General features: G+C 45.7%; 1 non-coding gene and 1 pseudogene across 1 annotated transcript; one reads left to right on the top strand and one right to left on the bottom strand.

Moving 5' to 3' along the window:
* The first annotated feature begins 1,366 nt into the window (after positions 1 to 1,366).
* Positions 1,367 to 1,840, top strand: LOC102434023 (annotated as a pseudogene).
* A 2,879-nt stretch (positions 1,841 to 4,719) lies between these two features.
* Positions 4,720 to 4,884, bottom strand: LOC111823030. The gene has a single exon (XR_002826021.1). It is a non-coding gene; the product is annotated as a U1 spliceosomal RNA (small nuclear RNA).
* Between the last annotated feature and the right edge of the window lie 7,933 nt (positions 4,885 to 12,817).

Here is a 12,817-nt window from a genome sequence, read left to right on the forward strand (position 1 = left end):
GTCATCTTTGACCACATGGGGGTGGCCATCTTGTCTGTTGGATTGATGATCTATTAGCATATTACCTCTTTATTAGATAGGATATAAAATCTCAAGTCAACTGTTTTTCATTATATACTTTGAAATTTGGTGTCTGATTTAAGGTACATGCAAACACATACAAAATGTTTAGGTGGTTGTTTAATAAAAGGGAATCATATACACTGAGTGGCCAGATTATTATGAACACCTGACGTTTGTAGGCAAATTAGCTATAATTTCGTGCTGAAGTTGCTAGAGGGCCAGACCATTATAAACATCTGAATAGCACAACATACCTAAATAAGTTCATCCTATCATGTTGATGGCGTATCCCATGGAGATGACTTCTTCCAACAAGACAATGTGCCATGCCACAGTGCTTGTATTGTGCAGGAGTGGTTTCAAGAACATGAGGGAGACTTTACCTTGCTTAGATGGCCCCCACAATCACCAGATCTCAATCCAATTGAGCATTTGTGGGACCAAGTTAAAAGAGCCATCAGGCAGCTGGGTCCACAACCATCAAATCTCACAGAACTGGACAGTGCTATTCATCAGGCATGGTGTCAGATTCCTCGCATCACCTTTCAACATCTCGTGGAGTCAATGCCAAGAAGAATTACCGCAGTATTGAAGGCAAAAGGTGGCCCAACGAAGTACTGATGGGGTGGTCATAATAATCTGGCCAGCCCTAACCACTTTGGCTCAGTGGATAGAGCGTTGGCCTGTGGACTAAAGGGTCCCAGGTTTGATTCCGGTCAAGGGCATGTACCTTGGTTGCAGGCATGTCCCCAGTAGGGGGTGTGCAGGAGGCAGCTGATCGATGTTTCTCTCTCGTCGATGTGTCTAACTCTCCCTCTCCCTTCCTCTCTGTAAAAAATCAATAAAATATATTTTAAAAAAATAATCTGGCCGGTCATAATAATCTGGCCACTTAGTGTATGTTTATATGTGTGAAGTTCTCTTTGTAGTTTTCTTTCCTGTAGTTTTATGGCATGGGCAGCCTTGCACTGGTATTTTTGTATTTTTTCACTTTTTGTTTCAGGTCCACAGAAAAGGGAAAAAGGGCTGGAGGTGTTTGGTAGGAGGCAAAACCTTCAGTACCTGGCATTCTCAGTCGATTTTCTAAGCAAGTATTAACCAAGCTCAACCCTTTTGAGCTTTGGAAACTGTTGTCTTTAGAATGGTATGTCCAAATAAGCTGGGGTCAGCTGGTTGAAATCCAAGACCTCGGGTCTTGAATTTCAGTCCTACACCACAGGGCTGCCTCATAGATAGATAGATAGACTGGGAATAAAGATAAGGGAAGGAGAGTGTGTGGGCGCCTCCGTGTTTGTGCGTGAAGATGGCTGAGCAGGCACTGAAGTTGGTGCTGTTCGTGTGTCTGGGTAACATCTGCCGATCACCCATTGCTGAGGCAGTTTTCAGAAAACTTGTAACTGATCAAAACATTTCAGATAAGTGGAGGAAAGAAAGTGCAGCGACCTCCACGTACAAAGTAGGAGACCCTCCAGATTATTGAGGGCAGAATTGCATGAAGAAACATGGTGTTCCCATGAATCACGTTGCCTGGCAGGTTACTAAAGAAGACTTTGTCACATTTGATTATATGCTGTGTATAGATGAGAGCAATCTGAGATTGACTAGAAAAAGTCATCATGTCAATAATAGCAAAGCTAAAATTGAACTACTTGGGAGCTATGATCCCCAGAAACAGCCCATTATTGAAGACCCCTATTACATGAATGAGTCCGACTTTGAGACCATGTACCAGCAGTGTCTGAGGTGCTGCAGGGCCTTCCTGGAGAAGGCCCACTAAAGCTTCTGTCCCTGAGCCTGCTGGTGCCCAGCCCCGCATCCCAGCCGAGGGTCACATCCGTGGCTTTAGGCCAGTGCTGGTACTTCCGTGCACCTGCTGTTTCTTACCTTAAAAATGATTGTAGATGGAAATCAGTGGTTATGTTTGGCAAAAGAATAAATAAATATCTTTGACTCAGACAGTTAAAAAAAAAAGATAAGGGAAGGAGAGAAGAGTGACTATGTAAGCACATGCTCAGTTTATTCTTTTTTCTAGAAACCCAGGGCTTTTTCTTCTAAAACCCAAAGTCCCAAATGCATATAATAACATCCTGGTTTTGTGCTTTCTTTGTGGAGCTATCAGAGCTTCCCTTGACGAAAAGCTATGGCACAGTAAGACAGGTATGACTCAGATCTATGCCAACCAATGTGACAGCCTTGGCTCACTACAGCACCAGGATGTTGCAGCTGAGCCCACAAGTACCAGGGTTAATTGATGCCTATTTCTCCCCTTTGTTCATTTTAGGTCTCCCTCTCCCTTAGCAAATGTGGGAACAAGGGAACCTTTTGCAGAAAATACTCTCAGAACCTCACTCTGAGCTATGCCTGGAAAGTTCATGGCATTCTAGATTATTTAGAATATACTGAGCATTTACTAGGTACCAGACCCTGTGCTAAGAGCTCATACACTCACTTACTGTACAATTCCATCATTAAAACAACTAAGCGAGGCAAGTGTGACTGTAACCTCCACTTTTGATGTGCTGCAACCAAGGCTCAGCTCAGTGTGCTTCAGAAACCGGCCTGATCTGAAATAAAACATGACATACTTTAACCTTACTAGTATATTGTCATGACTCTGAGACTGAACAGGATCATAAGGTTGGCAATTTCCAAGGAGGAGGTGATTTGAATTCTGGCCAAATTTCAGATAACTTCAACCAACCCTTGTGTGTCTGGAGAGGCATTGTCTCTCTTAAACATATATTCACTCACAGGCAGGTGTGTGGGCATACACACACAAACACACACACACACACACACACACACACACATGCACACGCACACACACACACGCACACGCACACAGATTGGTATGAGATAGTCCAAGTCCCATGTGATCAAGATACACCAGTTAGTTAAAAAAAAAGATCCACAAGTTAGCAGAGTATTTCCCTACACTTATATTTGAGAACAATATTAAATAAAAATTATTAGGGTTTTCCTGGGAACTTAAGGCGTCAGAAGCTTCCAACCTTAACCCAAGGTGTGTTCACTTCAGGAGTTGTGCAGATTATACTAGTATTATGTGCCAAGGATAGCTTAGAACCCTCTTCAGTCTTTTAATGGGCTGGATGTGTTGTCATTTATCCATTCATCCAACAAGTAATCATGGAACTTCTCTAACACATGTCAGCAACTCTATTATTCCTTAGAAATTCTGTCATTCCAATTACTACTGTCCTTTTTAAAAAAAATGATCACTTTTTTTGCTAATCTTCACCTGAGGCTATTTTTTTCCATTGGTTTTTAGAGAGAGTGGAAGGGAGGGACGGAAGAAGAGAGAGAGAGAGAGAGAGAGAGAGCGAGAGAGAGAGAGAGAGATAAAAAACCATCAATGTGAGAGAGACATATCAATTGGTTGCCTCTCGCACAGGCCTGGGATGGAACCTGCAACCTAGGTATTTGCCCTTGACCTGGAATTGAACCCAAGACCCTTCAATGCACAGGCTGGACACTAACTGCTGAGCTAAACACCTGCCAGGGCTAAAATGATCACCTTTTAAACATATTTTTTTATTGGTTTCAGAGAGAGAGATAGAAACATCAATGATGAGAGAAAATCATTGATTGGCTGCCTCCTTTCTCCATTTGGATCAATGGGGAATCCACATATCAGTGAGATCATGTGATATTTGTCTTTCTTTTCTGGCTTATTTCACTTAGCATAATACTCTCGAGGTCCCTCAAAGGGTAAGAGATCCTTCTTTATTATAGCTGCATAGTATTCCATTGTGTAAATGTACTTTTCATCTTCATTGTTCAAAATATTAAAGATGTCCCCTTTTACCCCCCTTTTATCCCCCAGTGATCCCCCTTAACCCCTCACCTGTCCCCACAAATGATCACTTAAAAAAAGATTTTTATTGATATTTTAGAGAGAGAGGAAGGAGGAAGGAGAGGAGAGAGAAACATCAGTGAGAGGGAAACATCAATCATCTGCCTCCTGTAAGCCTCCTACTAGGGATTGAGCTCACAACCTGGGCATGTGCCCTGACCTGGAATTGAACTGGTGACCTCTTGGTACATGGGTCGACGCTAAACTACAGAGCCACACTGGTCAGGCTAAAATAATTACTTTTAATATAACAAGATCTCTCACTAGGATGAGTGTCTTGTAAGAAGATACCATGCATTATTCATTATTATACATCGAGGACTTAGCCACATATGGGCTAGGCTATCAACAAATATTGGAGTATGAATGAAAAATTTCACAAGGAATATGCTGCATATAAGAAATAAGGCACACAAGGAGATAAAGTATAAACTAAATGGAATACAAACCCCACTAAGGGTAAATAGATGGTGCCATATTGAAGGTGGGATACCTAAAAGGGAAACTCTTGTAATACCCAAACTCCATTTGCAAAATACACCAGAGTCTCTACACTCAGATAAGAATACATCTTAGGTAGGATTGCAAAATAACATGCAGCAATATAATGGGAGGCCTCTCTTAGTCTCAGGTCTGCTTTATGGGGCCTAGTCTGCTTATCATACAATATGCAACACAATTCCCTGGCACACTAGGTACAGCAGAAGTGAGAAGGGAAAGGGTATGAATATGAATGGCCCTTTCTTCTAGGAATTAGAAGATAGAAGTTTTTTTTTTTAAAAAAGGGGAGTACACAAATGCAATCCCCCCACTACCACAAGTTATATAGTTGAGTTTTCCACATTTGGAGAAATCACAGGGGTCAGCATATCTGGAGTACAATGGATAAGCCTGGCCCTGGGAAAACCACCTTCGTGATCATGGTATCTCCCTTGCCAGGTAAGTATAGAGATAGCAGATTTTATCTGTGAATTCTGTTGATGGGACCCATTCCATCCCATATTCTGCAGATTCAATTCATTTATAAAACATTTCTATATATATTTTTTCTTTTCTTTTTTGGACAAGGAGCCTGAATGGTCTCATGGTTCCTGGCACAGATCATGCAGGACTTTTGACTTTCAGTTGTGTTGCAGGTGGCAGTAGAGGCAGCCCAATGTTTCTTATATAGCTACTTACTAATCCTATCTAATAAAAGAGAAACATGGTAATTAGCCATACCTCCGCTACCCTTCCCATTGGCTAATCAGGGCGATATGCAAATTAACTGCCAGCCAAGATGGCGGCCGGCAGCCAGGCAGCTTGAAGTGAACATGAGGCTTGCTTGCTTCAGTGACGGAGGAAGCCAAAGTTCCCCGCCTGCTGCTGCCGGCCTCTGAGCTTGCAGTTTGAAACATTGTTACAAATATAGAAGCTAAACAAAACCCCAGAAACCTGCTTTCAGCCATCCGGGATCTCAGAGCTGGAGTTGAAACAGTGTTTCGATTATAGAACCCAAACAAACCAGATACCTGCTTTCAGCAGCCGAGGCCTCAGAGCTGGAGCCAAGCCTCAGAGCTAAAGCTAGCCCAGAATAAAAAAAAAAAAAAAGAAAAAAAAAAGGAGCAGTTGGGAGCTTCAGTCACCTGCCAGCCTGAAAACAGCCCTCAGCCCCTCACCCAGACTGGCCAGGCACCCCAGTGGGGACCCCCACCCTGAAGGGGGTGTGACCAGCTGCAAACAGCCATCAGCCCATCACCCAGGCTGGCCAGGCACCCAAGCAGGACCCCCACCCTGATCCAGGACACCCTTCAGGGCAAACCAGCCGGCCCCCACCCGTGCACCAGGCCTCTATCTTATATAGTAAAAGGGTAATATGCCTCCCAGCACCGGGATCAGTGGAGCCGTGAGGCCTCCCGGCACCAGGATCAGCATGACAAGGGGCAGCGCCCAAACCCCCTGATCGCCCTGCGGCTCTGTGTGTGACAGGGGTAGGGGCCACAACCTCCCTATCTGCCCTGCTCTGTTCATGACAGGGGAAGGCGCCCCAACCCCCTGATCAGCCTTGCTCTGTGCCTGATAGGGGGGAGCTCCCCAATCCCCTGATCGCCCTGTGGCTCTGTGTGTGACAGGGTGTGGCGCCCCAACCCCCTGATCGGCCCTGCTCTGTGTGTGACAGGGTGCGGCGCCCCAACCACCCCCCCCCACGGGACCTGCTTTGTGTGTGATGGGGTAGAGCCATAACCTCCCCTTCGGCCCTGCCCTGAGTGTGACAGGGTACGGTGCCCCAACCCCCTGATCCGCCCTGCTCTGTGTGTGACAGAGGGCTGTGCCCCAACTCCCCTATCGGCCCTACTCTGTGAGTGACAGGGGGGAGCTCCTCAACCCCCTGATCGGCCCTGCTCTGTGCATGACAGGGGGGAGTTCCCCAACCCCCTGATGGGCCCTGCTCTGTGCATGACAGGGGGGAGTTCCCCAACCCCCTGATGGGCCCTGCTCTGTGCATGACAGGGGGTGGCACCCCAACTCCCCAATCAGCCTTGCTCTGAGCCCGACCAGGGGCTGCACCTAGGGATTGGGCCTGCCCTCTGCCACCCGGGAACAGTCCTAAGCCAGCAGGTCGTTATCTCCCGAGGGGTCCCAGACTGTGAGAGGGCACAGGCCGGGCTGAGGGACCTCCCCTCCCCCCCGAGTGCACAAATTTTTGTGCACCGGGCCTCTAGTCCTATCTAATAAAAGACAAAAAGGGTAATTAACCATACCTCCACTACTCTTCCCATTGGCTAATCAGGGCGATATGCAAATTAACCACCAACAAAGATGGCGGTTAATTTGCATATGCAGGTTCCAAGCGGTGGAGCGAAGCCAAACAGCCCTGAAGCGGCTGAGCAGCAAGGAGAGGCCTCACCCCCGGAGATCAGCAGAGCCGCGAGGCCTCCCGGCCCCTGGAGCAGCATGACAGGGGGTGGCGCTGCAACCCCTAGATTGGCCCTGCTCTGTGGGTGACAGGGGTCGGCACCTCAACCCCCTGATCGGCCCTGCTTTGTGCGTGACAGGTGGGGCACCCCAACCCCTTGATTGGCCCTACTCTGTGCATGACAGCAGGGAGCTCCCCAACCCCCTGATCGGCCCTGCTCTGTGCATGACAAGGGGGAGCTCCCCAACCCCCTGATCGGCCCTGCTCTGTGTGTGACAGGATGCAGTGCCCCAACCCCTCATGGGCCCTGCTCTGTGTGTGACAGGGGGCAGCACCCCAACCCTCTGATTGGTTCTGCTCTGTGAGTGATAGGAGGTGGTGCCCCAACCCCCCCTCCATCGGCCCTGCTTTGTACTTGATGGGGGGGGGGAGCACCACAACTTCCTGATCGGCCCTGCCCTGAGTGTGACAGGGGGCTGCACCCAAACCCCTGATCAGCCCTGCTCTGTGCATGTCAGGGGGTGGTGCCCCAACTCCTGGATCGGCCCTACTCTGTGCATGACAGGGGGGAGCTCCCCAACCCCCTGATTGGCCCTGCTCTGTGTGTGACAGGATGCGGCGCCCCAACCCCCCATGGGCCCTGCTCTGTGTGTGACAGGGGGCAGCGCCCCAACCCTCCGATTGGTCCTGCTCTGTGAGTGACAGGAGGCAATGCCCCAACCCCCTGATCCGCCCTGCTCTGTGCGTGACAGGGGGCGGCGCCACAACCTCCCCATCGGCCCTGCCTTGAGTGTGACAAGGGGCGGTGCCCCAACTCCCCAATCGGCTCTGCTCTGAGCCTGACCAGGGGCTGCGGGGCAGGCACCTAGGGATTGGGTCTGCCCTCTGCCACCTGGAAACAGGCCTAAGCCAGCAGGTCGTTATCCCCGAGGGGCCCAGACTGTGAGAGGGCACAAGTGGGGCTGAGGGACACTCCCCCGCCCCCGCCAGTGCACAAATTTTTGTGCACTGGGCCTCTAGTCTATATATATAAAAGCCTAAGTGACCGACCGTTCGACCATTTGACTGTTTGACCGGTAGCTATGATGCACACTGATCACCAGGGGGCAGATGCTCAATGCACAGGCATGGAAACATGGAACAGACTGATGAATCTCAGAGGGAAGGAGGGAGGGGGGGATGGGAAGAGATTAACCAAATATCTTATATGCATACTAGAGGCCCAGTGCACAAATTTGTGCACCCGTGGGGTCCCTCAGCCTGGCCTGTGGGAACTGGGCCAAAACCAGCAGACTGACATCCCCCAAGGGGTCCCGGATTGTGAGAGGGCACAGGCCAGGCCGAGGAACCCCACTGGTGCACGAATCTGTGCACTGGGCCCGTAGTAGTATATAAAAGCATAGCTTCCATAAATTGAGCAGCTCTCCTAAGTTAGGTTATGTTTCACCCTACATAATTAATTGCAGAATAACTTTACAAGTTAGGTATTTTCCCTCCCATTTAATGAGAGAGAGAGAAAGAGAGAGAGAGAGAGAGAGAGAGAGAGAGAGAGAGAGAGAGACCCTGTGGAAAGAAGAAGGAATTAAGACTTGAATTCCAGATCTAAATTTATCACTACCTGGTATTATGGATATTAAATGGTATTCCTTGATATTTCCTACCTGAGAAGCAAATCTGTTCATCAGCTACAAAAGAGCAGTAGCTAGAGTTCATGGCCAGCCTGGCAGGGAAGATAGTTCTTAACAGAGCACCCTTTGGAACACTAAACCTCGATGGAGGTGGGACTATGGAGATGGCACAAAGCTGTGAAGGACTTACGGAGATTAGTGAATGGCTGTATCTTTCAGTAAAGTAGAGGTATAGGTGGCATCAGTGTCATGATGTCACCCCCTCCTGGCCACTGCACCCCAAGACAGAACAAAATTTTGGGGTATTTACAAGTCCCTGTGTCAAAAGGGAGCACATTGTGTCAATTCCTATAACCACTGTGTCAGGTTGGCCAGGATGGCATCCTAGGGGACTATTGCAGTTCCTTCTGACTACAAAATAGTCCTGGTATATGATTACCAACAACTCCAGCAAGATGGCACAGGCCATCTCTTTTACCTGTTACACTTTGTGAATCAGGTATTTTGCTTTCACAGATTACTCTCTCACATGATTTCTGATGAGAGTGCCAATTTTATTTTTTCTCTCTCAACTTTTGGTTTCAAGTTTCAAGGCCAACCAAGTGTGTTTTCATGTCTATAATCCAATAGCCAAACAGTTGATAAGAATCACATCCCCGAACACTCTCTGCCTATTTTGCTACTCAATTCATGTTTAATATCTATCTCGGTGACCTCATTGCCAAAAGACATCCTATTTTATGCCAAGTTTGGCTTCTAGCTTATCACAGATTATATTTATTGTACATGTTGAATGGATGCTTGACAATAATGTGTATTTGGATTCAGGGTTCAAGATTTATTCATTAAGTCATTTTTCATATGTTGCTTAAAACTTCTACTTTGAGTCCACCTGAAATAAGAGGTGTGGGTGTGAAGGCCAATACTCATTCTAATATCTGTGCCTGAGCTGGTCCCCTTGTATGGCAAAGTGAAAGGCTGTGGGCGACAGTTTTATCTTCTGCTGTTTGGAGGTACAAAAGCAGTTGGCTTTTTCAATCTTGTGAGGACACAATTCCTGGTCTCTGCAAACATCCCTTTAACTCCTTGTTAAATTGTTCTCCCATCTTCTCCAAGCTTCTATGCAGAACTTCTCAAGACAAGACTAACATTCCTTCTTGCTCTTAGTTGCCCTTTCAAGGCTTTATAGAGAAAACAAAAAACATCTGGAGGGAACACCTCAATTTCTTTGATACACACCTTGCTCACCTTCCAGAAGAGTCTTTTTGTATAAGGCCAATTCCCCAGTACACTTAAATTTCTCTAAACTTAAAATAATAATTTAAGAAGTCCCTGAAGTTCTTTAAAAAATTAATTTCTGGATATAAATCCAAAAGAATTGAAAGCAGGGTCTCAAAGTGATATTTGAATGCCCATGTTCAAAACTGTCAAAAGGTGGAAGCCACCCATTGTCTTCACTATCAGAGAAGTGTAAACAAGGAGCCCAGAATGCTGGTGAACCTTGAGCCCTGGCAATGGTCAGAGTTATGCACCGATTGTTTAGTCCAGACAATGGGGGCTCAAGCAATTTCCTGACCAAATAGTCTGAGAGTAAATCTTTCTAATATTTACTGACCTTTAAGATAGTCTGTCTGTTACCGCAATTGCCTGTCTGACTAAGGGCTAGATGTGTATCCAAAATTGAATATAAGGTTGGCAAGGCCTGGGCACAAGTGGAAGTCCTTCTCCTTGCATTGGGCTTCCTGCCTGGACCCCTATATTTCCAAATTATTATTTTTTGTCTCGTCTCTGTCATTTGCGCACGGCCCTTCTCCAGATCCCGAACCCTGAACCATGCAGGACGTGGGTCATCACATGGAAGCAATCCAAATGTTCATCGATAGATGAATGGGTAAGCAAAATGTAGTATAGCCATACAATGGAATATTATTCAGTCTTAAAAAGAAAGGAAGCCGAAACCGGTTTGGCTCAGTGGATAGAGCGTTGGCCTGCGGACTGAAGGGTCCCAGGTTCGATTCCGGTCAAGGGCATGTACCTGGGTTGCGGGCACATCCCCAGTGGGAGATGTGCAGGAGGCAGCTGATCGATGTTTCTCTCTCATCGATGTTTCTAACTCTCTATCTCTCTCCCTTCCTCTCTGTAAAAAATCAATAAAAATATTAAAAAAAAAGAAAGGAAATACTGTGTCCTGGCAGCAACATGGGTATCTATCTCTCAAAAAATGTATATACACTTTAACAGCTGATAGCTCAATTTTGAAAATGAAATGTATTTTAATAAACACTGCCATTATAATTATTCAAAGTGTGTGTATATATCTTTGAGGACATTATATTAACTGAAATAATCCAGTCACAGAAAGACAAATACCACTTATTTGAGATATTTAAAGTAGTTAAATTATAGGAAAAAGTAGTATGGAGGTTGCCAGGGGCTGGGGGAAGGGGAAAATGAGGAGTTGTTTATTCGGTGTAGAGTTTCAGTTTTTATAGAATAACAAAGTTCTGGATGTCTATTGCACAGCAATGTGGAGGTACTTAACACTATTGAACTGTACACTTAAAATGGTTAAGATGGTAAATTTTTATGTTAATGTGTGTTTTACCACAATTGAAAAAAGTGCCTGGATCTCATGTTTCTTTTTATTTTGCAAGAACATTCTATGGTCATTGTCATCTGTCCTTTAACTCTCACTTCCTCTTTTAAAAAATATATTTATTGATATTTTACAGAGAGGAAGGGAGAGGGATAGAGAGTTAGAAACATCGATGAGAGAGAAACATCGATTCAGCTGCCTCCTGCACACTCCCTACTGGGGATTTGTCTGCAACCAAGGTACATGCCCTTGACCAGAATTGAACCTGGGACCCTTCAGTCCGCAGGCTGATGCTCTATCCACTGAGCCAAACCGGTTAGGGCGACTTTCACTTTCTTTTGAAACCACTGTCGTCTGACTTCTGTCCTCACTGTTCCACCAAAACTGATCTTTTTTTGTTTGTTAATCCTTACATGAGGATATTTTTTTCCATTGAGTTTTTTTAGAGAAAGTGAAAGGGAGGTGGGGGGGGAGGGAGAGAGAGAGAGAGAGAGAGAGAGAGAGAGAGAGAGAAATGTGATGTGAGAGAAACATCTCGCTCGTGCTCCACCAGGATGGGGATCAAACCTGCAACCCAGGTACCACACTTGACCTAGAATCAAACCAGAGACCTTTCCAAGCACAGGCCGACACTCTAACCAATGAACCATACTGTCCAGGGCCCAAAACTGTTCTTGTTAAAGTTGTCAATGACCTCTTAATATTTCTGGACTTAGTGTACTCAACCCAGAGTATTAGAGACTGTTCACCAATTCTTCCTGGAAGTTCTCTTATTCTTTGGCTTCTGTGAGACTCTTTGCTGACTGACAACTCTTTTTGCAGCCTTTATTTTTTTCCTGCCTTTTTTTCTTCATAAATAGTTCTGTCCCTGGCCTGAGGATCTTTGTGTCTTTAGAGTTCTGCAGTTTCCTTTAGACAGCTGAATTAAACCTGAAGTATCAGCTGTCAGATTTATATTTCTGATCAGATCTCCCTCTGACTAGTCAACTCTATGTAAGTATCCCAGATTTTTCAAACACACCTCCTCAAACTAAACTCATCATTCCTGTTGTGTTTTCTAGCTCAATGACATCCATCCCCGAATTCTATTCTGAAACCTGGAAGTAATACTGGAATCCTAATTCTTTATTATCCTCCATATCCAATAAATCAAAAGTCCTATTGATTGCATTTCCCTTATTAATTCTCAAAATTCACCTTAACTGCCAGCACCTTGGCTTAGGTTTGCATTACCCAGTGCCTTTAAGTTGGTATTTCTGCCTCCAATTTTGCCTTCCGCAATTTTGTCATGCATAGTGATCTTCTTAGAACTTGTTTGATTGTGAGGTTTGTCTACTTAAAAGGCCTTCAGTAGCTTGCTATTGCTTTTAGGGTGAAGTCTTTTTTAAAAATATATTTTTATTGATTTCAGAGAGGAAGGGGGAGAGAGAGAGAGAGAGAGAGAGAGAGAGAGAGATGATTCAATGATGAGAGAATTATTGATTGGCTGCCTCCTGCATGCCTCCACTGGGGATTGATCCCACACTGGGTATGTACCCTTAGGGAATTGAACCTGGGACCCTTCAGTCTGAAGGCTGAAGCTCTATCCACTGAGCCAATCCAGCTAGGGCAGGGTGAAGTCTTAACTTCTTAATATTTAGCATACAAATCCCCTCTGCTCCCCGAAGTCATATATTACTACACTCTTAAAAATTATATATAAATATGTCAGAGAGGAAGGGAGAAGGAGAGGGAGATAGAAAGATCGATATCAATGATGA

This window comes from Myotis lucifugus, unplaced genomic scaffold (assembly GCF_000147115.1).
Source record: "Myotis lucifugus unplaced genomic scaffold, Myoluc2.0 scaffold_4, whole genome shotgun sequence".
Classification (NCBI taxonomy): domain Eukaryota; kingdom Metazoa; phylum Chordata; class Mammalia; order Chiroptera; family Vespertilionidae; genus Myotis; species Myotis lucifugus.